Below are 25,258 nucleotides of genomic sequence, written 5' to 3'. Positions count from 1 at the left end.
ACATGCCGAGCTAAATTTTCCCTAGCAGACATTCTTTCCTATTTCAAACAGTATATCCAACCATTCTTTCCTACTTAGAATTTAATATACAATTGAATTCAAATGCCAAGGTTTACGTCGGATTTCTCCAACATGTTTAGGGATATGTTCTTTCCTAACTTATCGTATGCAATGTTAAATCAAACAACTTGAATAAAAATGTGACCTACCTCCTCCATTCCCTCGTCATTGGCCCATGAGATGGCCGGTACTTGGTCGTCCATGGGAGATTTTCCTTTCCCATTTATGTTGCTTGTTCCCGCCTCGCGGTCGTGGGCACCACCGAAGCGAGTTCTCTTTACCGGGGCCATTTTATACTCACTACTTAATTGACAAACTTGGAGAAAAAAGAACTAATGTACGAGAGTACCATAACAATCAAGATGACATATTAGAATCACTGAACAATTCCTTTTATACGAGAGGGTTAGATTTCCTTCAAGACATAGTAATTTATGGATAGTACCTTACTTGTTCTATGGGAATTGCCTCTAAAGTTAAGTACTTGGCTTAGGTAATTAGAATTTTTAGATTTTACTTAATCAAATTACTAGAGGGGTAAATTAAACATACTCAATCATCTTCCCAATATAAGTAGAGCGATGCAAAATTACCGTATGCATAGGTGAGAAGACTTTTTCCCTCCTAGTGATTAATGACGGATTAATTTTCCTTAATAACTTCCAAATGTATGAGATTGAATCTAATTTAGCTATTCAAACATTGTGTGTTAATAGGATGAAAATGACCAATTCCACATCATTACCAGCTTGACAATTATTTACTATGATGACTAGCGGGAGATTTCTTCTTACTAATCATGCATTAATCTATGATTAGGAGAGGTTAATTGCTTGCATAATTAACAATTAGATTAAAAATTATGTAGTAGACTAATGATATGGAGAATTAGAGAGCAGCTATTGAGTAATTTAGCTATAATTAAGCATAATAGTTGCGAGATTAAGAGAATGATAGAGAGATTTGCAGCAAAGCATAAAATAAATCGGTATTACCGTGGTTAGGGGCTGAAATCTTCTCGAATTTCTGATCCAATGGAGTCCTCGAGATGAGAATCGGGCAGCACTTCCCTCCTTTGCTTCTCCAAAAACTATGTGTGCCTGCAGCACCTCCCAAAGGTGTGTGTGTGTACTGAGTGGGTGTGTGAGCATATGTGTGTGTGTGTGTGTGTGTGTGTGTGTGTGTGTGTGTGTGTGTGTGTGAGCACACTCTTAAATAGGCCCTCCAAGCTGAAAATTCGAACGAAGCTGCTATATGCATCTGGGGAGCACTTACTTCATGCATGGCAAGTCTAGTTACATGCCTACCAAGTGTCCAGTTAGCTAGTGTAACTGACTCTCACACTCACTCTCAAGCTTGGTAACTCTCCCACAACTCCCAAAAGAAGAGAGGGCGCCCCCTAGCTGCTAAAGCAAGCTCTGAGTGGCCTGGGACTTGTTCCCACATAGCCTCGAGCCTTGGTGCCTCCCCGCACAACCTTATGAAATTTTGATTTTAAGCTAAAACGGGCCTTACGAGTCGGAATTTAATGCCGTAAATTGCTATACTAAGCTCTAACTAAGGCGTATCTGTCCGAGTACCTGCCATATTTAGCAGTCCCCGAGGTCCGAAAATGCATTTTTTTCAAATTCGGGGCACGAGTGCAGTTTTTCGAGATGGTCAAAACTAGATGGGTCGAACGACCAAAAACTTACTATTTTTGGAAAATTTTCACAAAAATTATTTTAATTCACTTTTGGAAGCTTTATAACATTCTAAACATCATGGCACTGACAGAATTTGGAAAACTGCTAAAAATAATAACTTTTTTCATTATGTTCATTCCATGGTACAATGGTGCTCTTTTTGGTCGGGGTCAGAGACCTTACAACTATGGGACCACATTAATGGCAAGAAGGACTCTTTGGGTCCGAGGGAGGATTTGAGGCTTTTAAAACGTCTCCTAGCCTCTGCTACTCCACGTCATGTTCCAAATGGAAAGATTGTGCTTCCTAAAGGACCATGAATGCTAGCCAAAGAAGAATCAGACAAGGTGAAGGGCACCATTGCCTCTATTCCCACACCACCGTCTTTGTCAAAGTTGCCCATAATGGCACAATCCATGGTGATTCTACGCTCGTCAATGTGGCACGTACAAAAGTGACTACCCTTTGACCACATAGAGTTAAAGGAAAGGCACTACAAAATATAAAATTATATTGCTTTATCAAATACATATGAAAGACAATTTCAAGAAAAAAAATTTCAATATGGTTTAGGTATATGAGTACTCTACCTTTGGTATGCAGCCTCGTACATACTTCCATTCTTTGTTGGTGATGTCTTCTCCGCGCGCTTTTGCCTTGGTCATTCTCTCATAAATCCACTCTGCACTAATGAGATCTGGTGGAAACATGCAAGGTGTCTAGGCACTGGGGGTGTCCTCCTTCCGCCATCTGCTTGTTTCCATGGTTCCCTCTCTTGCAAACCCCTTGCCTTTGCCACTGTCCACAAGTCCACCCACTTGGTCATAATCTTTGCATTGAGAATACAAAAGCTATTGACCACTTGGGATAGATTCATATCCATGTTAAGTAGTTTCCCCTTTCCACTTGGCAAGTGTGAATTCATCCTTGCATCTTCCTCGTATTACCACATGCGAGGCATTGAAGGATCAACTTGTGCCAAATACTCTGATATGTAAACAAATGCCTCTTGAACGATCCACCCTTCGGCCATACATGCCTCTGGTTGAGACCATAGCTACAGAAAATCTTTGAGAGTCTTTAAAAACCTCTCTAATAAGAACATCCATCATGCGTGCACTACTCCACATATAGCGATCTCCTCCACCACGTGAAGCAAGAGGTGAATTTGACTAAGAAAGACCAATCGAGGAAATGCATCTTCAATGGCACACACAGTTTCTGTTGCAAGTGTTTGAGCAGCAGGGATAACATCTATTTCGATTTCCTAATTGGAGCTCACAAATCTGCAAGAAAACACACAAGGATACACTAAGTGCTAGTTGAAATTATTGTGTACATAAAAAAGGTGTAGTTGAGTGGAGTCTTGTGGTACGTGTACCTTACTAGCTCTCCTAGTTTGAAAATGGCGTCCCTGGCTTTCTTGTCCCGACATATACACATACTCACCGACAAAATGAACTACAACGTAAATCAAGCGAAGGGAAAGTGAGTGATAGTCATACACACAGACTATAAATAGAATAGAAAGTATGAAGATTACTTGAAGCATCTTGTGCCAATCATGGGACTTCAACCCATACAATTGAATGCTTCCACCCTTCTTCGCTTTTGTGAAAGATCCCTTTAGCGACCTCATGAATCCTGTTGGGTTGCGATTAGAGGCAATGGCACCGTTCACCTTGTCTCATTCTTCTTTGGCTAGCATCCATGTGCTTTAGGAAGCACAATCTTTCCATTTGGGGCACGACGTGGGTAGGAGAGACGGCAGACATTTTAAAAGCCTCAAATCCTCCCTCGCACCCAAAGAGTCCTTCTTGCCATTAATGTGGTCCCATAGTGTTTGGGCTACATTCTTGAATATGTGCATGGGATACAAGAGGTGTTGTATTTTTAAGTCGTTCCAATATGGAAGCCTTAAAAATATGGAATACCTTGACATACCTTTTGTTGGAGGACACGGAGCCGGATTGTTGTTGTGGTGTTCTTCCCAAATGGTTGCCCAATCTGCCATCGTGAGCTTTAGAGGAGTCTTCCCATTTGTTGGAGCCGTATGCTTGTTATGCCATGCCCTTGGGGTAAGAAACATTGTTTGTTTGGATAGATTACCTTGCGCAAGGAATCGGGCCTCTCTGTCACCAACGATGGCCCGCAAGTAGGACATGCATTGTGCCCCGATGTGGACAACCCTGCATACATATCATATGGTTAGAGAGATGAGTGAGCTAAAGTGAAGTAAAGGGAGAGAGGGAAAGAGGGAGAGAGAGATAGAGGAAACGGGGTTACCAAAAATCTCTCTAAGCCTAGGATAGTTGTGCATAGTCCACATAAGGATCCCCCGCACAAAGCGAGGTAATTGCGAGTGTACCATACTTTTCTTAAAATTTAGATGTGGGGTTATTTTCCCGGATTTTGATGCAGATTTCAATATCTGCGCCATGGATATTACATGGCAATTGTTTGACAATTTAAAAAAAGACAAAAGTCAAGGACTTTGCGCTTGGCAACGTTTTGTTTCACTTCTCACACAAAGTATGCATAACAACTGCGATAATCTCTCCATCTCCATCTCCTTCTTCGCCATCTCCATTGGCTTCTTCTTCGCGATCACAAAACCCTTCATGGGAGGTGAGCATCTCCAACTTCTTCTTCCCTCTCTTATGCACACGTGCACAGTTAGTCACCTCCATGATCAACTCTATAATCTTGTTTGTTGGTTGTTTGTGCATGAATGGTCGTGTTTTATATGATTTTAGGTACAAGTAGGCAAGTTTTTACGCTACTTTCACCATACTGATCAATTTCTTTTTCTTTTTTTGTGGTTTAATGGAGGCATCAAAGGCGCACAATCGGTGTTGGTGCACAATTTTAGGCACACATTTGGTGTTGGCAGCGGCTTTGTATGCGAGAGTGGGTGCACTCAATGTAAGCGCCCTCATTCACAAACATACACACACACACATTGACACACAAACATACACACACACACACATGATTAACTCTTTAATTTCATTTGTTGTTTGTTTGTGCATGAGTGACAATCTTTTATATGATTTTAGGCACAAGTAGGCAAGTTTCTACCCTACTTTCACCATAGTAATCAATTTCTTGAATTTTTTTTGTGGTTTAATGAAGGCATCAAAGGTTCACAATCAATGTTGGTGCACAATTGGGGGCACACATTTGGTGTTGGCGGCGGCTTTGTTTGCAAGAGCAGGTAAGTGCCCTCATTGGCAAACATTGGCACATACACACTCGCACTTACATAATGCACACTATGCACACACACATTCGCACATGCACACAGACACACACACAATACACAAATAAAAATCGCACTTTGCACACATACAGACACATTGCATACATGCACTCATACACATTGGCACATACACACTCACACTTACATAATGCACACTATGCACACACACATTGGTACATGCACACAGACACACACACATATACACAAATAAAAATTACACTTTGCACACATACAGACACATTGCATACATGCACTCATACACATTCGCACACATACACGCCCACACAAGCACACCCGCACATGCACATTCACACACATGTAATGTACACTATGAACAAAATGCACACATACACACCCTCACATGCATACAAATTGCACCCTTGCACATGCAAACACACACACACACACACACACACACACTATGTACACCCACACATACACACACACACACACACACACACAAAAATGTGCAGCATGCTGCATGGCCTTTGCGTTGTCCACATCCATTCAAGGCCTTTGCAGCATGGCCTCTGGAGTCTGCATATGCAGCATGGTCTTCAAGGCCTCTATGCTGCCCCAAGGCGATCTCCGAACTTCAACGCGTCCCACAGAGAGAGAGAGAGAGAGAGAGAGAGAGTCTTCGTCTGAGAGAGAGCATCCGTTGGAGATTCCAATAATTAATTAAAAGAAATGAACGTGTAAGACATCTTTACTATCTTTATTATTTGTTTATGGACCTTGAGAAAAACTCAAGCGGAGAGGTGTGCCACGCGTCGTTCAAGTGCCCCCTTTGAACGTGAGCAAAGCCGCAATCAATGGGTGCAGATGATTCCTTTCCAATCATATTAGCTAATGATAACACGAAACTGGCCGACTGAGAGAGAGAGACCTAGATCGAGCCATCGGGCCGAGTGTTGCTACAGCACCTATGTGTGTGTGTGTGTGTCTGAGAGAGAGAGAGAGAGAGAGAGAGAGAGAGAGAGAGAAGCTCGCTCCCCATGCGATAGGGTGACTATGTGTGTGTGTGTGTGTGTGTGTGAAAAGGAGTGCGAGTCACCCAGCCGATTTGCCTTGACAGACTGTGTGTGTGTGTGTGTGTGTGTGTGTGTGAGAGAGAGAGAGAGAGAGAGAGAGATAGATAGAGAGAGAGAGAGAGAGAGAGAGAGAGAGAGAGCGAGGCTCCTTGGTTGACATCAAGCTCACGCAGTACACTATTCTGCTTCGTCATGCGGTTCCAAGGAGGCCGCGAAGCGCAGGAAGCCGAAGATGGTGGAGCAACTCTCCAGCGACCAGATTTTTGAGTTCAAAGAAGCCTTCAGCCTCTTCAACAAAAATGGCGATGGTTGCATCACCACAAAGGAGCTAGGTACGAGGTTGATGCATATGGAAACTGAACCATTGATTTTGTTGAGTTTCTCAACCTCATGGCCCACAAAATGAAGGATACGGACTCTGAGGAAGAGCTCAAGGAGTCTTTTTGTGTGTTTAGCAAGGATCAAAATGGGTTTATTTCAGCTGCTGAGCCGCACCATTTTATGACCAACCTTGGGGAGAAGCTAAGTGATAACGAGGTCATGATTAGAGAGGCTGATGTCGATGGGGATGGTCAGATCAACTATGAGGAGTTTGTTAAATAACGGGTAAGTAGTGCTTTCCATTTAGAGAAGTTCACCTAAAGAGGTATGTTGATTGTGCATTCTCCTGATTGATGTAACCCACTCTCTTAATTTAAGAATATAGGTATAGCTTAGCATTCTCTTTGTGGGGATTGTTTCGATACCCCAGAAATGGGGCATTTTTTTTGGATACCTAGGAATGGGACCTGTAACAGTTTTATATGACAATGGTGTATTTGGACTTTTTTAGAGAGAGAGAGAGAGAGAGCTGTTGGAATTAGGGTTGCAGAGAAACATACACAACTTGGAGAAGACGAAGGAAGCTCAAGGCACACAATAGAGAGTATGTTACTTAGTGTGCAATGGAAAGATGGATAGCCCTAGAGTGATGGGCGTATATACAATGTACGGGGGAAAAAACCTCCTAAAGAGGGAAAAAATGCCCCGGCGGTCCTAGTGTGTTCACACACATCACTACCACATGTATATGGTAATCAATCCCCCCTGGAGTGATGCGGTGAACGAGAGCTGGCACATGAGTAAAGGGAAGTGCCATGCCCTGAGGATAGGATCAGTCCACAAGTTTTTCAAGCTTCTCACGAGACAATGCCTTTGTGAAAAGATCTGCAAGGTTGTCCTGTGTTGGCACATAAGCCAAGCTGACCTCTCCTGCTGAGAGCCTCTCCCTGACATAGTGGTAATGCACCTCAATGTGCTTTGTTCGAGCATGAAAAACTGGGTTCCTCGCAACCTCAATGCGCTCTGACTGTCAGTGTAGATAGTGTTGGCAGTGTCCTGTCCAACACCCAAATCAACCATAAGGCGTCTGAGCCATACACACTCAACCGTAGCTGTGAAGATTGCCTTGTACTCAGCCTCACAACTTGAAGTGTCCACAGTAGGTTGCTTCTTGCTCAACCATGATATACATGAGCTGCCAAGCATGAAACAAAAACCACTTGTGGACACTCGTGTGTCAAAACAACCAACCCAATCTGAGTCCGAAAAAGCATGTAAATTTGGTGGCAATGATCTCCCCTTGGGATAAAACAAGCCAAGATGTAAAGTGCCACTAAGGTAGTGGAAAATCCTCTTGACAACCTGCCAATGCTTAGACCCTGGGCTATGCATAAATCTGCTGACCTGTGAGACTGCAAACTGAATATCCGGCCTCGTGTTGCATACATAAATGAGGCAGCCAACAGCAGTTTGGTAAAGAGTGACATCAGCAGGATCACCAGCATCATGTAGACTCAACTATAAACCTGTTTCCATGGGAGTGGCAATAGGTTTGCAATCCTCAAGTCCAAACTTACATAGCAATGTCTCTATGTGATTTTTCTGACACAAGGCAATACCACCATCACACTGCTTAAACTGTATACCCATATAATGATGCAACAACCCCAAATCTTTCATCTTGAAAGTAGCATTCAAATCAGCCTTAAATTCAACAATATGTCTCTCATTTGGTCCAGTGATCAGCAAATCATCAACATAAAGAACCACAATGAGAAGTACATCACCCTCACGCTTTACATACAATGTGCTTTCTGTTGGACTGTTACGAAAGCCTTGTTTGACCAAATGAGTGTCAACTTTCTCATACCAAGCACGAGGAGATTGCTTCAACCCATACAAAGCCTTGTTACATTTGCACACTTTGTCCTCTTGTCCTTTTATGACAAAACCGCGAGGCTGCGTTACATAAACCTCCTCAAATATGTCACCATTCAAGAAAGTAGTAACAATGTCTGATTGATGTACATCCCAACCAAAATGAGCTGCCAATGCACATAGAAAATGCACAGTAGTCATAGGACAAGTGGGAGAAAAAGTCTCTTCATAATCTATGCCTTTTTGCTGTGCATAACCCTTTGCAACAAGTCGAGCCTTATGGCGATCGTTTCAACTTGTAAACCCACTTCGTACCAATGGCCTTTTTTCTAGAAGGCAAATCACATAAAGTCCATGTGTCATTTTCTATAAGTGCATCATATTCTGATTGCATGGCAGCCATCCAATTTTTTGAATTCTTTGCTTCATCAAAAGACAGAGGCTCCTCAACATCATGTAAACTAGACACAGCCAAAGCATAACAATCTGATGCATAAGATGCATGGCGAGAGCTTGAACGAGTACGACTAGACAAAGGTGCATCCAATTTACCGTCATGCAAAGTGTGCACCAGCCATTTTGGCATACCTCTAGCCTGCTCATTTTCAGCCCTTTCCTCATCAAGTACATCAGTAATAGGCTGATCTAGAACATTTTCAGAAACCCCCATAGGCTGTACATTTGCCTCATTGGAACTTACATTCGTATTTCCACCACTGAAAAGAGGCAACAAAGTGTCATAAATGTCCTGTGAGCTTACATTACTGTCTCTAGTACATGACAGCAAGGGCTGAACAGAATCTTTCACAAACACTACATCCCGAGAAACCAGAATACGTTTTGTTTGCGGATGATACAACTTGTAACCTTTGCTTTCAGCACTATAACCAACAAAAATACATTTGGCAGCCTTATCATCCAATTTTCTGCGCTGCATTTGTGGCACCAAAGCATATGCCAAACAGCCAAAAACACGCATGTGCTCAATAGAAGGTTTTCTATCATGCCATGCTTCATATGGAGTAATAGACTTCAAAGCTTTCGTAGGACACCTGTTAAGTACATAAGTGGCACACATAATGGCCTCAAGCCAAAAAGAATACGGCAAAGCTTGACTTTTGACCATACATCGTGCCATTTCCATCAGTGACCTGTTTTTCCTTCAGCAACACCATTTTGCTGAGTTGTATAAGGCACTGTACATTGGTGTTTTATCCCACGACTAGCCAGAAATGCATTAAATTCATGAGACATATACTCCCCCCCTCGATCGGAACGGAGGGTGCCCATAGTACATTTCGAGACATTTCAGCCATAGCCAGAAATTGTTTGAAGCACATAAAAACTTTGGACTTCGCTTTAAGCGGAAATACCCATGCATGCCTGGAGTAATCATCAATGAAAGTCACGAAGTACAGGTAATTGCCCAAGGACGGAGTTGGCATGGGCCCACAAACATCACTATGCACAAGCTGCAACCTGCATGTGGCCCGAACTGAACCATCCTTTGGAAATTTAGAACGCTGCATCTTACCCAAAATACAGCCTTCACAAACATGTTTGACAGGTGCTTCAAGAGGCGGCAAAGAAGCAACCATATCAGATTTCTGCAAACGCAGTAAACTAGCAAAATTCAGATGACCAAAACGTGCATGCCAAAGTTTTGCATCTGAAATAGCCCTTGAATCTGCAACAGCATTTGTAAAATTTTGTCCACACTTGTCATACAAAGTGAGCTTATACAACCCACGGCACAAAAGCCCAGATGCAACAATTTCATCACCAAAATTGAGATCATGAACTGTACATCTGTCATCCACAAATTTGACTACAAGTTCAAGTCTAGCAAGTGCGGATACAGACAATAGATTCTTCTTGATCCCAGGTACATAAAGTGCATCAACAAGTGTGAAGGAACTGCCATTAGCAGCAGTGAGCACAATCTTTCCAACTCCTTGAACTGGATAAGAGGCGTTGTTGGCACAAGTGACTGAATTCCCATAAAGGACAGACTCAAGAGAGGTAAACAATTCATGATGTGAGGTAATGTGCTTTGTAGCACCACCGTCGAAATACCACACATGTGAATCTGCAGCAACTGACAAGCATGCATCATGGACAACAGGATTGTAAGTGCACTCTGCGCTAAACGCCCATTTTGCATCAACATCAGCAACACAGTCTCCTTTCACAAAAGACTCAACAATGGCTGCATTTGTAGTTGAACCAGCATTTGCATTGGAACCACCCTCTTTTTCCTTAGCCTCTTTGGCCTTCAACTTAGGACACGACTTGATCAAGTGATCATTGACTTTACAATAATGGCAACGCATCTTCTTTTTGCCCTTATCACCAGAACTGCAAGACGAAGTACTGCCAGAAGCATTAGGAACATAATTTTTGCCACTCGCAGCAGAACCATTAGAAGTGGCTGCATTGTTGTAACCACCCTTTCTTTGAGAAGCAATAAAAGCCTGTTCAACTGCACGCTGCCTAGTCCTGTTTTTTCTAGAAAGTGACTCTTGCAACAGCAATGTGCATAATGCATCAAACTTGACAACTTCAGGATTTCCTTGGGTCATCAGTCTCCAAGTACTAGCAAAAGTCTGGTAGGAATCTGGTAAGGCATCAAGAACAGTCTGCACAAGGGAACTGTCTGAAATGACTTCACCTGCAGAAATAAGCTTCTCGTTGATATCCTTGACACTAGCAAGGAAAGTGTCCATATCATCTTCCTCATGCATAATCTTTGATTCCATCTCTTTACGCAGCAAAGCAATTTTAGCCTCATTGTGGCTTGCATAAAGACCTGCTAAAATATCCCAAGCCTGTTTTGCAGATTTTGCTGAATGGATGTGAGGAACAATGGTGCGCTTCATAGACAACGCAATCAATGCATGAGCCTGTGCATCCTTAACATCCCAACGAGCTTGTTCTGCTGTAGGCAAAACAACTCTAACAGCTGCAATCCTTGCAGCAAGACCTACAACATCCTCAACATCGCCTACATCCTCAGAACTAGGACGTACATCAACGCCCTGCACAATGTTCCAGACACCCTTTGACACAAGAACATGTTGCATCATATAAGCCCACATAGGGTAGTTGTCCCCATCCAACCTGTCCTCAGCAGCAAACATCTTGAACACATCCGTGTTGTTGTTGTCAGCCATGGTAAATACTGCACCTGATGTGAAAATTACCCGAAAATAGGAGAAACGGAGTGGGAACAATCTGTGCTATAAAGCACAAACTGTAGAAGACTATAAGGCACCTGTTATGCAGAAAACGGCACTGATAGAAATTCTGCACAAAATGACGAAATAGCGTGTGCAGTACTGCTTGTAGTGGAAACGGAGGTCGAAATGAGCCCAAATCAAAATTCTGAGCAGACCCAGCTCTTTGAGCTGTCCCAAAATTTTTGTCGACCTACGAACGCTCGCCAAAGCTCACTGAAATCGAAGAAAGTGAGCAGGCGTGTGCTGGAGCAGCTGGCGACTAAGCCCGGGAGGACGTGACCTGCTCTGATACCAATTGTTGGAATTAGGGTTACAGAGAAACACACACAGCTTGAAGAAGACGAAGGAAGCTCAAGGCACACAATAGAGAGTATGCTACTTAGTGTGCAATGGAAAGATAGATAGCCCTAGTGTGATGGGCGTATATACAATGCATGGGGGGAAAAACCTCCTAAAGAGGGAAAAAATGCCCCGGTGGTCCTAGTGTGTTCACACACATCACTACCACATGTATATGGTAACAAGAGCGATCCAAGTGACAAGCCCTGCTAAGTGTGTGTGTGTGTGTGTGTGTGTGTGTGTGTGTTTAAGTATGTGTGTGTGTGTGTGTGTTTAAGTATGAAAATCCCCTCATAATTGAACCATACTTAGACAATTGTATTAAATAATATATTAAATAACAAAAAAGAAAACCAAATGTCATAAAACTCAATTAGCATTTCATATACACGACTACAACATTCTATATCTAATAGATAATACAATCTTTTTTATCAAAAATATGATCTTTGATCATTACAAATCGATATCTTAATGTTGTATCTCTGTGTGTCCACCCTTTGGAATTAGCTTCCACTACATCTACATGGAGAAGGATCCAGCTATTACCTGCATCCATGCAAAAAACATTCAGCTAGAACTGGCTATGTTTGTGCGTTTTGCAAGTGTCCACACTGGGTCCAGTTGTCATCCATGTCACACATGTAGACCTAGCTTACAGCTTACCCTTAGGATTGACTATTAAGTTAAGATTTCAAGTAAGTTAACCTCTAAATGTATATGCATGTGTATCCCAATTCTCGCCGAGCCCTCTCAAAAAACCACTACTATCGATTACCATATATGATGCAAATACCTATGTATTTCTAGGTTATTGATCAATGTAAAACACGTGGTAAAAATCGGGCAGCACCTCCTTTGTAATTTGAGTAATATTTCAAAACACCAAGTTTATGCCATCTCCCAACGAGATCCTCCACATCCAGTTTACGTCTTTAAGACCTAAAATATATCTTATGTTATGTATGTAAATAGGGCAATTAATAGTAAAATATGGATGCCTAGCAAGTCCACAACCAAAAATCAATACTAGGTTAGTTGAAATTAATGATTCAATACATAGTTAAGAGTTGTAAATTTGAAGAGATACAATCCAAGGTCTATCCGAAGATCATCAGTATTTCGCTTGTACTTGTTCCTTATGTTGAAAATACCCAGTTGTCTACCTCTTGTATGAGACCCTCACATGAGGTTGTAGGCCCTCATAGTAAACCAAATGCTATTAGCAATCAGCTGACTTTTGTGTATTCATGTATATTGACCTATCTTTCTAAAAAAGTGTAACATACCATGTAATCAGAACAAGGTTAGTAAGAACTTCATCTATCTATTGAAATGGAGATCATGCTAATCCAGAAACCGAGGATCTTTTTTTGTGGCGGGAATGACATAATGAATGACTATAACACACTTTTTTTATTTTTGTTGCTGACTGTTTTTACCCCCAAATATGTACTGCATCAAAGTAAACCAGGTCATCATCCCACAACCAGCATTACAATCTCCGAACTTACAATATGGCTTTAAGCAATCACAAAATTACCTTGACAGAAATTAAGAATCTCCAAACTCACAATATGGCTTCGAGCTAATACTTCGAGCTATAGAGACTACATACTCAATGAGATCCAAATGTTCGTGTTTAACCAATTTCAGCAGACTATAGTTTGTTCATTATGCTAATGCAAAATGAGAAATAGAACCATTAGCCACACTGATTAGTATGCTGCCTAAACCATTGTTTGGTTAAAAAATGATCAAAGTAACAAATTATCACAGCAGTCCTAAGTAGGTGAAAACACCTACCTGATGTATCTTCCTCTAAGAGCATCTCCCATGGCAACCAGTGTGAGTGTTATGCCGAAGATCATGATGTTACTCCAATACGATCCACAATTCCTAAGGTGAGTGAGCCTGAGCAAGGACGAAATTCCTTGATGATCATGCTTGCAAGTGTATTAACCAGTATTGCAAGGTTGAAGACAGTACAGCTGAAGAGGAGTACGTGTCCAGGAGGACTACCGAACAAACCGAAACCGAAAGGGTTAACAAGATTCAAGGGGAGAACACAGGAGGAGATCTATAAGTGTATGCATGCAAAGGGCAAGCCAGGTGGGCTGCCGAATACCCTTGCATACTTCGGATGGGCTGTGTAGCATAGGCAACCCCCATCGGGGCATGTGAGAGAAGGGAGACCAAGAGAGTAGAGCCATAGCTTGCTGATCATGAGCAGAAAAACCCATCATACCAGTAAGAAAAGAGGTAAATTCCCAGGTACGGGTATGTGTGCACGTGAGTAGTTACATTTGATTAGTCGTCCATGCAACGCATGTGTGCGTGAGAGAGAGAGAGAGAGAGAGAGAGAGAGAGAGAGACAGAGAGAGAGAGAGAGAGAGAGAGAGAGAGAGAGAGAACAAGTGTGTATGTGTATGTGCTCTTGCTTGCGTTCACCCGCGGGACAAAGCCGAACCAGAAGGCGATGTGGGTATGCAGAGAACGCCAACCACTCATATATATAATAAAAGAATGATCATTCCAAAATTAGACGGGCCATTTAAGCACCCATACCTACCTTTATTGACTTCTTTATGATCACCCATATTATGTGGATTATCTCACAGATCACTAGTTCAAGTCGACCACGTATTCACAACTCCAGCTAAGCCAAAAGACACACCAGCAAATAGCAAGAGTTGCGTAGGGGAATATGTAAAGCATTCAGTAAACAAAGCTATTATCGATCGTGCATGTGTGTGGGGAGAGAGAAGGGCTCAAAAGCAGTTCAAAGATGGATAATGCCCACTAATTTAGTAAAATATAGTTATTATTCGCTTTATCGATCATGCATATGTGTGGGGAGAGAGAAGGGGCTCAAAAGAGTTCAAAAACGGATAGTGTGTCATTGAGACCTATAGAAATCGACATTGTCATCTTGTACAGTGAGAAAAAGGTCGTGACTGGAGAAGGGCCGAAAGGGAGAATAGTATCTATATTAAATAAGCAAGTGTGTGTGTGGGTGTGGTATACATCTGGTAGAGATTTGGTACCATGAGCAATTACAAGTGGTCTTGAATAAAAGAGAACACGTGGGCTAGCACTTACCAACCAAATTATTAAGTGGTCATGTATTGAGAGTGGTCGATGGATGTCACATATGATGTCCGAACATAGTTGTATATAGCAAAGATGGTCTCAAGCAAAACCAAGGTTATAGGAAGTTTTAGATAGAGATTGATATTGAAATAGACTATCACATTTAGATGTTTGTGTGTGTGTGTGTCAAGATCAGTAGATAACAAGATATACCTTTGCCAACTGTGTCATAATATACACAAGTGGAACTTCTGATCATGGAACATGAACGGAGATTGGTATAGGCTACCAAACCTTGACAGAGATACATGATAGGGATTCCAAACCAGAAGAGACAGACAACTCTCATCTATTAAGTGTGTGTGTGTGTGTGTGTGTGGCCCTCCCCCATCCCTGAGGAGAGATCGACTTGGTGGAGGATAGGCCACCAAGTGGACCTATCCCCCACCAATTGCACTAAATGCTTCTTGTAAAGATTCAATGTTTATACATCACTCATATGTGTTGTGTCGAAAGGGGTTTGATATCTGGATATCAAATTGTTGTTCAAAACAGGAAACCTCCTAGAAGGAAAATATGGTAATATGAAATATACATACCTGGACTTCCATGTTTCTTGTCAATATATGAGTCTGATGTGTTCACCATATGTCATCATATGTAATATATTCTGATCCTGCAATTCAAAGATACTTGCACAGCCACCCCCATCAATATGGTTGGAATACCTGATGATTATCATTCTAGTCAAACATCCTACAAGACAAAGATCAACTAACGAGGACCACCCCCATCCGTATGGTTAGAATATCTCATGATTATTATTCCTTTTTCTTGTAAGAAAAGGGGGGGATAGCTCACTATTTTAGGTCTCTTATCAATCAAGGGATAAGTAACCCTAAATTATACTCCCATTTTAGGGTTCTAAAACCCATATCCTTACAGAAATCTTTTGATTAAAGTTCGGATAAATCAGAGTTCTAATTAGGAATAATTATATCAAAGAGTAAGCAATCCAATTCTTAGGGTAAGAATACCCATATCCTGACAAAAGCCGTTTGATTGAAATCAAGATAAATTGGAGTAGCTACACCATTATTTAATATATTATCTAATTCCAATTGTTTAGTATGGCACTAGTCTGACCAAAGGCTAGTAGGGAAAGAGAGTGTGTGTTTAAGTATGAAAATCCCCTCATAATTGAACCATACTTAGACAATTGTATTAAATAATATAATGAATAACAAAAAAAATAACCAGATGTCATAAAACTTAATAAGCATTTCATAAACACCAATACAACATTCTGTATCTAATGGATAATACGATCTTTGATCATTACAAATTGATACCTTAATGTTGTATCTTTGTGTGTACACCCTTTGGAATTAGCTTCCACTACATCTACATGGAGAAGGATCCAGCTGTTACTCACATCCATGCAAAAAGAAATTCAGTTAGAACTGGCTATATTTGTGCGTTTTGCAGGTATCGACACTGGATCCAGTTGTCATGTCACACCTTTAGACCTAGCGTACAGCTTACCCTTAGGATTGACTATTAAGTTAAAATTTCAAGTAAGATAACCTCTAAATGTATATGCATGTGTATCCCAATACTTGCCGAGCCCTCTCAAAAAACCACTAGTGTCGATTACCATATACGATGCAAATACCTATGTATTTCTAGGTTATCGATCAATGTAAAACATGTGGCAAAAATCGGGCAGCACCTCCTTAGTAATATTTCAAAACACTCAGTTTATGCCATCTCCCAACAAGATCCTCCACATCCGGTTTACGGCTTTAAGACCTAAAACATATCTTATATTATGTATGTAAATAGGGAAATTAATAGTAAAGTATGGATGCCTAGCAAGTCCACAACCAAAAATCATTACTAGGTTAGTTGAAATTAATGAATCAATACATAGTTAAGAGTTGTAAATTTGAAGAGATACAATCCAAAGTCTATCCAAAGATCATCAGTATTTTGCTTGTACTTGTTCCTTATGTTGAAAAACCCAGTAGTCTACCTCTTGTGTGAGACCCTCACATGAGGTTGTAGGCCCTCATAGTAAACCAAATGCTATTAGCAATCAGCTAAATTGCTAAGTATGAACTGAAAAAAAAAACTATTAGCAATCAGGTGACTTTTTTGTATTTATGTATATTGGCCCATCTTCTAAAAAAATTGTAACATACCATGTAATCAGAACAAGGTTAGTAATGATCTTCATCTATCTACTGAAATGGAGATCATGCTAATCCAAAAACCAAGGATCTTTTTTTGTTGCGGGAATGACATAATGAATGACTATCACATACTTTTTTTCATTTTGTTGCTGACCGTTTTTACCCCCAAATATGTACTGCATCAAAGAAAACCAGGTCACCATTCCACAACCAGCAATACAATCTCCGATCGAACTTACAATATGGCATTCAGGAATCACAAAATTACCTTGACAAAAGCTAAGAATTAAGAAATTAAGAATCTTCGAACTCACATTATGACTTCGAGCTAATATTTTGAGCTAAATGTAACTTCCACTTTAAATGTTCACATTTTATTGTATGATTATAGACCAGAAATCTTCTTTAGAGACTGCATATTCAATGAGATCCAAATGTTCGTGTTTAACCAAGTTTGGCAGACTATATTATGTTTGTTATGCTAATGCTAAATGAGAAATAGAACCATTAGCCACACTGATTATTATGCCGCCTAAACCATTGTTTGGTTAAAAAAACGATCAAAGTAACAAATTATCACATCAATTCTAAGTAGGTGAAAACACCTACCTGATGTATCTTCCTCTGAGAGCATCTCCCATGGCAACCAGTGTGAGTGTTATGCCGAAGATCATGATGATACTCCAATACGATCCACAATTCCTTAGGTGAGTGAGCCAGAGCAAGGACAAAATTTCTTGATGATCATGCCTGCAAGTGTATTAACGAGTACTGTGAGGTTGAAGCTAGTAGGACTGAAGAGCAGTGCGTGTCCCAAGAGGGCTACCGAAAAAATCGAAAGTGAAAGGGTTGACAAGCTTCAAGGGGAGAACACCGGAGAAGATCTATAAGTGTATGCATGCAAAGGGCAAGCCAGGTGGGCTGTTGAATACCTTTGCATACTTCGGATGGGCTGTGTAGCATAGGTAACCCCCGTTGGGGCATGAGAGAGAAGGGAGAGCGAGAGAGTAGAGCCATAGCTTGCTGATCATGAGCAGCAAACCCCATCATACCAATAAGAAAAGAGGTAAATTCCCAGGTACAAGTATGTGTGCACGTGAGTAGTTACATCAGATTAGTCGTCCATGCAACACATGTGAGTGTGCATGAGAGAGAGAGAGAGAGAGAGAGAGAGAGAGAGAGAGAGAGAGAGAGAGAGAGAGAGAGAGAGAGAGAGAGAGAGAGAGAGAGAGAGAGAACAAGTGTGTATGTGTATGTGCTCTTGCCTACGTTCGTTCTTGGAACAAAGCCGAACTAGAAGATGATGTGGGTATGCAGAGAACGCCAACCACTCTTATAATAAAAGAATGACCATTCAATATTAGAGGGGCCATTTAAGCACCCATGCCTACCGTCATTCACTTCTTTATGATCACCCATATTATGTGGATTATCTCACAGATCACTAGTTCAAGTCGACCACCTGTTCATAGCTCCAGCTAAGCCAAAAGACACACCATCAAATAGCAAGAGTTGCGTAGGGGAATATGTAAAGCATTCAGTAAACCAAGATCTTATTGATCATGCATGTGTGGGGAGAGAGAAGGGGCAGATGGATAATGCCCGCTAATTCAATAAAATATAGTTATTATTCACTTTATAGATCATGCATGTGTGTGGGGAGAGAGAAGGAGCTCAAAAGCAGCTCAAAAATGGATAGTGTCCACTAATTGTCATTGAGACCTATAGAAATCGACATTGTCATCTCGTAGAGTGAGAAAAAGGTCGTGATTGGAGAAGGGCCAAAAGTGAGAATAGTATCCATATTAAATAAGCAAGTGTGTGTGTGGGTGTTATACATATGGTAGAGATTTGGTACCATGAGCAATTACAAAGTGGTCTTCAATAAAAGAGAACATGTGGGCTAGCACTTACCAACCAAATTTTTAAGTGGTCATTTATTGAGAGTGGCCGATGGATGTCACATATGATGTCCAAACATAGTTGTAGATAGAAAATATGATCGCAAGCAGAGCCAAGGTAACGTCGTAGGAAACTATCCAAAGACCTTGAAGATCTATCGGACAAGGGGAGTTTAACTCAATACTTGTTATTCAAGAGGGAATTGGCATAACCAATATACCACATTTGGGTGATAGAAAAGTTATACCATTTTCCTCTTTTTATTAGCGCATACTACAGGGAGGGAGAGAGAGAGAGAGAGAGACACACACACACACACACACACACACACACACACACACACACACACACACACACACCACACAGACCAAGGTGATTCTTATGCGGAGTTTTTTGGGCGCTTGAAAACTCGACACAGGCAACCTGCAATGGTGGAGAGTGAAGCGTGGATAAGCAAAAGAATCCAAGAGCACGGACAAGCGAGTGTAGCCGAGAATTGCATCCAAGGTCACGGGCATACACAAATTCTTGAGCAGAGAGTTGCTCATGCATCGTCAAGCTCAAAGAAAACGAGCGTGTATGCAGCCTTGATTTGAGTGCAATCTATTTGCCACCTGCCTCCCAATCTCCCATTTCTTGAATGGAGCAACAGGTAGTCTATGAATCTCTCGACGTTTTGCCAAGCTTTTGGAACCTGTGTGTGTGTGTGTGTGTGTGTGTGTGTGTGTGTGTGTGTGTGTGTGTGTGTGTGTGTGTGTGTGTGTGTGTGTGTGTGTGTGTGTGTGTGTGTGTGTGTGTGTGTGTGTGTGTGTGTGTGTGTGTGAATGAGAGAGTGAATGAATGTGAGAGAAAGACCTTCTTGAACCTAGCAAATGACAAGATTATCTTGGCCTCTGCATGCGTGTTCATTCTCTCCACCTCTTGCAGAGATGCTTCTACCTAGACTAACCCCTATGGGCCTACGCTACCTAGAGATAATATTGCTAGCTCCTGGGTAATCACGGAGATAAGAGGGGGGAAGCCCAACTTGCAGCCAACCCTGACACTGTACAAATTGTAGTCATGTGCCATCGATAGAAAGAATGGGGAACACAGTCTTGGCTTTTTGAGTGAGTGTGCAATTCAACTACCCCATAAGAGAGAAAGTAAGAAGAGAAGAAGATAATTTTTAAGAGAAACCTCACAGATCTATCCTAAGAGTCATGAACTCAAAACCTACAAGTTAGAGGGAACTAGGATAATCAACACACCTCATTTGGGTGTTAGAAGGATTATTCCAATTTTTTCTTCTTATTCACACAAACACATACAAACAAGTATATATAGCATATCAATATTCCTTTCTCTTTTTGATTCATCCATCAAAAGATTGTATAATTTTCTCTTTCCCTTGACCAACCAAGCTGACTTGGATCACCCCACGCAAAAATGTGGGGAAAACATTTAGTGCAAGCTGTCATTCTAAAGAGAGAAATGTTAGAGCATGCTATATGATTTGAAACTCTCAACAAACTATAGTAGATGTTGCAATGGCAACAATGAAGATTGAGACTATGCAAGGTGGTCATAGCTACGTGGTTGACTGACAATGCTATGTGGCATCGAGAGAGAGTCAACAATAATGATGAGCTTGAGCCTTTGAACCAAGATATAGGCATATGTTCCATCCCTCGGATAGATCCAGCAACTAAGAGATTCTCTCAACCCAAATGCAAAACTTCCCTAAGACCTTATGTAAGCCAAAAACTAGATCAACTTGAAGATTTGATAATCATCTATGTCAACTCTTCTTGCAGCTTCTCACATTTCCAAGTAAGTGTACACTAATATGTGACCCGCACGTTGTTGCGGCCAAGAAAAGGAGCGTATCTACCATTGTAACACTTTTAAAATTTTCAATGCTTTCTTTGCATTACCTCTTATTATACCAATTAATACAATTGGCACTCTGTTGTAGTATACCTACAATTGTTGCTCTATGTGTTGGTCAGCTTCTCCATCTAACTAACGATAGCACAATTAGTATAGCACAAAAAGGAAGGAGGATTTATGGACCATTGGGTGTGCTCACATGCACCATATGGGCATCACTAATAGATATTGTACAAATTCCTTCATCTCTCTCTCTCTCTCTCTCTCTCTCTCTCTCTCTCTCTCTCTCTCTCTCTCTCTCTCTCTCTCTCTCTCTCTCTCTCTCTTTCAAGATTCTTGTCTTTGACTTCAACATTAGAAGTGCAATTGATCTTGATGTCTCTATTTCTCTTCCTACTTTCTTGTGAGCAAGAAGCAATACAATGCATCCATAATGCACACCATCACATAACCTATATTAGAGGGGTAAATCAAGTAAAGTCATCACACAATGAGAAGCAATAAGGGCCGACAAATGCCAAGGTAGCCAATGGAGCTTTGGTTTAGAGTGGATTTTCCATGACATGACATTTACCATTGCAATTAGCCACAAAATCACGGCTCTCTCTTTTGCTTGCTTGCACCTGTCTCTTTCTTGGCTCTCTATGGTAGCAATGCACGCCACTCTGTAATCTACAATATAGAGATTGTCTTTGTACCTTGGGCTGACAATGCTACCAAAATGACAATAACCAATCTCCATTGTACCAAACAAGCATCTCAGCAAGGTTTCAGAAGGCAAGCCCGTCCATAAGCACCAACGTAACCATAGAGCCTATTGCGTCTAAGAGAGGAATTTGGCTTCCGTGTGATCTAACGCTTTGAGTGCCTAAGGGTGGACTTGGTTGTGACATTGGCTTCATCATTGAGAATTGATTGGTCCATGTAACTCTAGAACTCTCTGTTGCTTCCTTGCATCCTTGTCTTATCTTGCAAATTTGTTACAATAGTAGTGACCATCATTGCCTAATCTATAGTAGTAAAATTTCTTATACTCCCCAATCCCCTTGGTCAACCTCTCCTCTAGCTTTGGCTAGCAATGCCACCAATCTTGATGGTACACATGGCATACATTAACAAGGTGATCGAGAAAGAGATCAACAAATTTTTGAATGCCTCTCAATTTTAAATTAGGCTTTATTGTCAAAATTTCATAATCAATCAAAAGTTAAGATGTTCCCTATGTCAATCTTTCAAGTTTTGAGGAAAATGGTTTTGTCAAGCACTATTTATAGTAGCCAACGTGGTCATGTAGCTTCAAATCTCACTCATGGGGTTGGCTTAGAAATTGTGAGTGTGATTCTCTCTTCTAGCTTTGATTCTCTCTCTTGCTTGATTACATCTCTACTCAGAACCGATCTCTTGTGATTGTCTCTTCTAGCTTTGCTTCTCTCTCTTGCTTGATTACATCTCTACTCAAAACCAATCTCTTGTGTGTATCTTGTGCCCAAGATGTAGGAGATGTGCATATTATCACCTAACCTACAATCATGCATAAGCAGGTTAGAAAGATAGCTAAGTTATTTATATTTTCACATGTTCCATGTGTCATCGTGCTCAACTAAAGGCATGATGCAAAGTAGAGACCATAATCATGAAATAATCTCTCTCTCTCTCTCTCTCTCTCTCTCTCTCTCTCTCTCTCTCTCTCTCAAGCACACACACACACACACACACACACACACACACACATTGGATCTCAACTCAAGATCAAAACTCGAGATCACAACTCATTGCTCATGCAAGGATTTCTCCTAGGAGTGTGTATGAATAAGAAGAGCTAGCTAGAATAATCTTTTTATCACCCAAATATAGTAGATTGGTTATCCTCTCTCTCTTATGGTACACACATGCACTTACAAAGGAGCCTCGATCGGTGGAGATTATGTGGATGTCCACCACTATTTTGGATTTTAACCCACCGCTTCTCCATTGCGTGGTTAGGGCCGCTTTTAACGGAATTTGACTCCCTCCCCTAGCGGTTAATTTTCTACGATAGTAAGGCAGTGTGTTACTAACTTTGGCAATGTGTAAAGTTTCAGCCACTCACAACCATTGCATGTTACAACTCCATGTATAAGCCACTACTTGTAAGCTCGTCCCCATGGCATGTGTGCTGGTTTTCAACCTATGGAAGGCTAGTTTGGATGCAGCCACCACAACATGTGCGCAAAGTGGGGCACCATGGCCGGTGTAGATATGAGGAAAGACCATCGATCAGCTCTCTCTCTCTCTCTCTCTCTCTCTCTCTCTCTCTCTCACACACACACACACACACACACACACACAACTACCATGCAGTCGGAAGCTTCTCTCATTCCCAAATACGGATGCTCTCTCTCTGTCTCTCAATATGGAGGGGGTTGCATTTCTCTTTGCCTCTGTTTTTGAGAGCAGCACTCAACTCACTCACTCACTCTCTCTCTCTCTCTCTCTCTCACACACACACACACACACACACACACACACGCGCGCGCACGAGCACCACGTGAGCAGCAATCATATGGCTGTCTCTCATTTGCTGCCTTCCTCTCAAACTGTGCGCACATGCATACACACACATGACATGTCATGCCTACCTCCCCCGCTCTCTTGACGCAGAATACAACTCTTTCCTCTTGGTGATACGTTGGTGGCCCACGATAGCTAGAACTTTACGCGGTTGGTGGTGGGTGAACAACCAATGTTAACATTGCACTGAAGAGCAAGGTAAAATGGCAAGGCAGGGTGTGGGCAAGCTCAAGGCTGCACTCCTCATTAGATCCAAGCCCAAGCCGATGCAAATTGTGTGTGATATGAGAGAGAGAGTCGAGAAGAGAGGAGAGAGTGGAAAGTGCTGTGTCTGTTGTATCGACCCAAGAAAGAGAGAATAGGGAGGGGGATGCTCCTGCTGTCAAAGAGAGATCAGCTGAGAGTCAGAAGAGAAGAGAAGGAGAGTCTTCTGCTCCAGAGTTAGAGTTCTATCCATCTAGGCATATCCTGCAGCATGGATGAGGGATGAGTTGATGGGGGTTGTGTGTGGCTGCTGCACTCTGTTGCTTCAATAGAGTAGGGGCGAGGGGAGATGGTTGTGAACATGGGCCCATGCATGCCGACAAAAGAGAACGGGGTTGCATGCAGGATCGAGTTGGGGGGGGGGGGCAGCTAGGTCGATGCGTGACACATCTAGTTGCTCAACTTTTTTCTAAGCCCCATAAGAAGTAGAATAGATATATATATACATATACATATATGTGTGTGTGTGTGTGTGTGTGTGTACACGCACGTGGTGCCGTGCATGCGCGCACCGCACATGCAAGACTTGTAGCTAGATATTTGTGTAATTGTTATGAAGAATTATCTCCCTCTCTCTCTCTAATAAAAAGAGGAAAATGGTATAACCTCTCTATCACCCAAGTGTGGTACATTGGTTATGCCATTTCGCTCTTGAACAACAGGTCTTCCTCTTGAACAACAGTCTTGAGCTCAACTCTCCTCGTCAGCTAGATCTTTAAGGTCTTTTGGGATAGTTTGATATGATGTTAAAACTCTCTCCTTCTTCTTCTTCTTCTTCTTCTCCTCTCTCTCTCTCTCTCTCTCTCTCTCTCTCTCTTTTCCACTCTTTCGTCTCTATATGCGTGTAAATTCAAGCTCATCTTTGTGATTGTTCCTCTGACTTGTTAGTAGAGTATTTCCTAACCACCAAACTTCAAGAGTCACACCGAATGGTAGACGTACTCAATAAAGAAAAAACCTTAATCATCTAGTACTCTTTGTATACGTCTTGTGAGCTATTGAATGCAAGTATGGACTTGTAGCAATGCAAATGCAAAGGGGGCAGCTACAACGCATCTCATCAAAAGCTGAGCTCTATAGTCTTATGCATGGTAAAGTTTCACATTTCAAATGTGGAGCTTGTTTTGTTTGGTTTCCTTCTTAATGGCACTACTTGTGCTTGCAGATTGGCAAGACATGTGATATGAAGAGTACACCTGCAATACGCCGCAAGTCGACAAAACTAGAAAATTTCTCTCTCTCTCTCTCTCTCTCTCTCTCTCTCTCTCTCTCTGGCTAGCCGCCGCTCAGCTTCTTTTTCAATCTCGGAGTGCTGCATGAGCACGTGGTCATCCCTATCTATCTCTTGTCGATAATGTAAGCCCCATATGCTTCAAGCTCTTCTCTTTTTCCAGCAATGGATTCCCCGGTGCTCCTGCCAATATTTTTGAGGTAAAACTCCTTTACCTATTTAGAAAAATGCTCTTCAACCCCACCCTTTCACACTGCCTGGATATGCGCATCCAACCAAATGACATTAATGCTCCTACCCAAAATGAAGCGTCCTGACATGGAGCTTCTCCAC

The 25,258-nt window shown here is 41.6% G+C and overlaps 1 pseudogene; it reads left to right on the top strand.

Annotated features, from left to right (window-relative positions):
* The first annotated feature begins 6,395 nt into the window (after positions 1-6,395).
* On the top strand, positions 6,396-6,866 carry LOC147458727 (calmodulin pseudogene; annotated as a pseudogene).
* The last annotated feature ends 18,392 nt before the right edge of the window (positions 6,867-25,258 follow it).

The sequence above is a fragment of the Adiantum capillus-veneris genome, chromosome 4 (assembly GCF_014529385.1).
Source record: "Adiantum capillus-veneris isolate H3 chromosome 4, ASM1452938v2, whole genome shotgun sequence".
NCBI lineage: Eukaryota > Viridiplantae > Streptophyta > Polypodiopsida > Polypodiales > Pteridaceae > Adiantum > Adiantum capillus-veneris.
Note: the sequence above shows the minus strand (reverse complement) of the source record. Positions and strands in the feature narration are given on the sequence as shown.